The sequence below is a fragment of the Chiloscyllium plagiosum genome, chromosome 13 (genome assembly GCF_004010195.1).
Source record: "Chiloscyllium plagiosum isolate BGI_BamShark_2017 chromosome 13, ASM401019v2, whole genome shotgun sequence".
Taxonomy (NCBI): domain Eukaryota; kingdom Metazoa; phylum Chordata; class Chondrichthyes; order Orectolobiformes; family Hemiscylliidae; genus Chiloscyllium; species Chiloscyllium plagiosum.
In genome coordinates, this window is record NC_057722.1 from 6,987,687 (window position 1) to 6,991,387 (window position 3,701).

Genomic DNA, 3,701 nt, shown 5'->3' on the forward strand with positions numbered 1-3,701 from the left:
CCCCACCCCAACTACACCCCCCAAACCCCCCCCTCACTTCTCAGAACTGAAATATCTCAAAGCTAACTCAGATGCACCCTTGCTTTAGGTGTCAGTTGGGGAAGAGAAAAATAAAGTCTGCTTCAATTCAATCTAAGGGCTTGTGTCAAAGCTTTGGTTCTCAGGAAGGTTTTTAGTCAGTGTTCCAACCTTCGCTTTCCCACACGCCACCATGGGGGAGTCACTGGAGATATATTTCTGTACATTTAGAATACTCCTTGATTGTTTTGAGGTAATGCAGGGATTTAAAGAAGGTCTCAATGATAATGTTGCCACACTTTAGGTGCTAAATGTCCACTTTCCTGGCAATGTGCTCATCGTCATTACCTTTCCCTCGAGACAGTGCAAACCCTTTAGGCACTGACCTTTAACAATATTGACTCCTAAACCTGTTTTGGGAGCCAAGAGGGTAATTGAAAATGAGACAGCACATTTACGTGGATATCTAACGCCCCCACCCCGCCCAATAGGTAGCAAGTTGGTTGGATTACTGGACTAGAAATCGAGGGGATGAGTTCAAATCCCACCACCACCACAGGGGTTGGGCTAATATAAATTACATTATTCTTTTGTTTACTCCTTCAAGGGATGGGGGCATCACTGGCTCGGTCAGCATTTATTGCTCATTCCTAATTGCTCAGAGGGCATATAAGGGTCAACCACATGGCTGTGGGTCTGGAGTCACATGTAGGCCAGACCAGGTAAGGATTGCAGTTTCCTTCCCTAAAGGGCATTAGTGAATTAGATGGGTTGCTTTTCCCCCCAACAATTGATTCATGGTCATCATTAGAACTTAATTCCAGATATTTATTGAATTCAAATTCCACATTGTGCTGTGGCGGGATTCAAACCCAAATCCCAGAATCTGGATCTTCGGATTCACAGTCCAGTGATAATACCCACTAGGCTATCGACTCCCCATAATAAGTACACTTGGAGTCAAAAAGGAAGTCCAGAATTAGAAACCGTAGAAACAACAATTGGATTGTCATAGAAACTCATCAGAATTGTTGTCCAGGCGGTGGGTGTGCAGCCTGTTCCTTCACATATGTCGAGGGCATGTATTTAATTCCACAAATGTGCCCCTACCAAACTCCACAATTGCAATCCACTTTCTCAACCTGGATCAGTCATTAACCACAGGGAGCTCAGTAGGAGACTTTAGGTTGAAACTTTATTGCTGGAACAGCACAGCAGGTCAGGCAGCATCCAGGGAACAGGAGATTCGACGTTTCGGGCACAGGCCCTTCTTCAGGAATTCCTGACCTGCTGTGCTGTTCCAGCAATGAAGTTTCAACTTTGATCTCCAGCATCTGCAGACCTCACTTTCTCCTAGGAGACTTTAGGTCCATTTTACCACCAAACGGAAGCATTACAGGAGAACATAATTAAGTGTGCAGACCATATGCATAAAAGAAGGAGAAGACAAATTAACTAATGAGAGAAAATGAGTTTAATGACAATTGTGTAGAAATATTGGCTGCACTATTTATGTGTACAGTTCCTCAAGCCGAGATGAATTGGGCAATTAGCTCTGAATGAGAGTTTATACAAGTTTGATCAAACATACTTACAGATGCAAATGGAGGATTGAACATTGATTAATGATGCCCTATTAATAGTCCAGGAATGTGCTTTCACTGATAGGTTGTAAATTATGACAGCTTATGAACAATGTCAGATATCCCCACTAAGGTGGTTACCCCATTAAAGTGCCACAATCATAGAGTCTGTTCTCTTCTACTCCTCCCATTGATATCTATAAGAAATGGAAAGTACAAAGCTTCATGTTGGAATATCTGTAATTAGTTCTTTTCCAGGTCATTTCTTAATTTTATTATTAGATCAGTGTCGTGGCCCCAATTACTGTAAGACCGTCTTTGTACAGGCTGAGTATGAGACACTATTTCCCAGGATCAGTTCTGGACTGTGTATAAACATGTATAATCAGGGACTGGATTGTATTTGTACAGGTCCAGGGTGAGATTGTGTTTGTACAGGACCAGAGCTGAACTGTGTTTATAGAGGATCAGGACGAGACAGTATTTGTATAGGATCACTCCTGGACAGATTGTTTTTACAGAATTAGTGTTAGACAGTGTTTGTACAGGATATGTGCTGTATTGCGTTTCTAGAGATTGAGTACTTGACTGTGTTTGTACAGGATCAGCATTACAGCTATTTTCAGAGAAGCAGCAAGCACTTAAGACACAGCAGGAGGCCATTCAACCCTTTGTGTCCATACCAGCTGTCAGGGTGAGCAACTCAGCTCATCCCTCTTCCCAATCTTTCCTTGTAGCACCGATTGTTTCTCTTCCGTAATTTTCCTATTCCCTCTTGAATGCCTTGACTAAACCTACGTCCACCTCACTCTCAGACAATATATTTCAGACCCTAACCACTCAAGTGAACCTGACTCTCCCACACTCTCAGACAGTACATTTCAGACCCTAACCACTCAAGTGAACATGACTCTCCCACACTCTCAGACAGTACATTTCAGACCCTAACTACTCAAGTGAACATGACTCTCCCACACTCTCAGACAGTACATTTCAGACCCTAACCACTCAAGTGAACATGACTCTCCCACACTCTCAGACAGTACATTTCAGACCCTAACTTCTCAAGTGAACCTGACTCTCCCATACTCACAGGCGGTACCTTCCAGACCCTAACCCCTCGAGTGAACCTGCCTCCCCCCACTGTATAAAATTATGAGAGGCACGGATAGAATAGTTAGTCACAAGCTTTTTCCAAGTGTCAAAATATCAATTACTGGGGGATATGAGATTGCTGCGCTTTTGGTGACGATCTTTGCATCCTCACTCTTCACGGGAGTAGTACCAGCTGATTGGAGGGAGGCGAATGTTGTTCCCCTGTACAAGAAAGGGACTAGGGAAATCCCTGGGAATTACAGACCAGTCAGTCTAACATCTGTGGGAAGCAAGGTACTGGAAAGGATTCTGAGAAATAGGATTTATGATTATTTGGAAAAACACAGTTTGATTAAAGATAGTCAGCATGGCTTTGTGAGGGGCAGATCATTCCTCACAAGCCTTATTGAGTTCTTTGAGGATGTAAGGAGACAAGTTAATGAAGGTTAAGCAGTAGATGTGGTGTATTTGCATTTCAATAAGGCATTTGATAAGGTTCCCTAAGGTAGGCTCATTCAGAAAGTTAGGAGATATGGGATATAAGGAAGTTTGGCTGTCTGGATACAGAATTGGCTGGCGATAAAAAGACAGCAAGTGATAGTAGATAGAAAGTATTCTGCCTGGAGGTCGGTGACCAGTCGTGTCCTGCAGAGATCTGTTCTTGGGCCTGTGCTCTTTATAAATGACTTGGATGAAGAAGTAGAAGGGTGGGTTAGTAAATTTGCTGATGACACAAAGGTCAGTGGTGTTGTAAATAGTGTCAAGGGCTGTTGCAGGCTACAACATGACATTGACAGGATGCAGAGCTGGGCTGAGAAGTGGCAGATGGAGTTCAACCTGGATAAATGCAAAGTAATTCATTTTGGAAGGTTGAATTTGAATGCTGAAAACAGGGTCAAAAACAGGATTCTTGGCAGTTGCAGAGGAACAGCAGGATCTTTGGGTCCATGTCCATAGATCCCTCAATGTTCCCACCCAAGTTGATAGGGTTGTTAAGAAGGAATA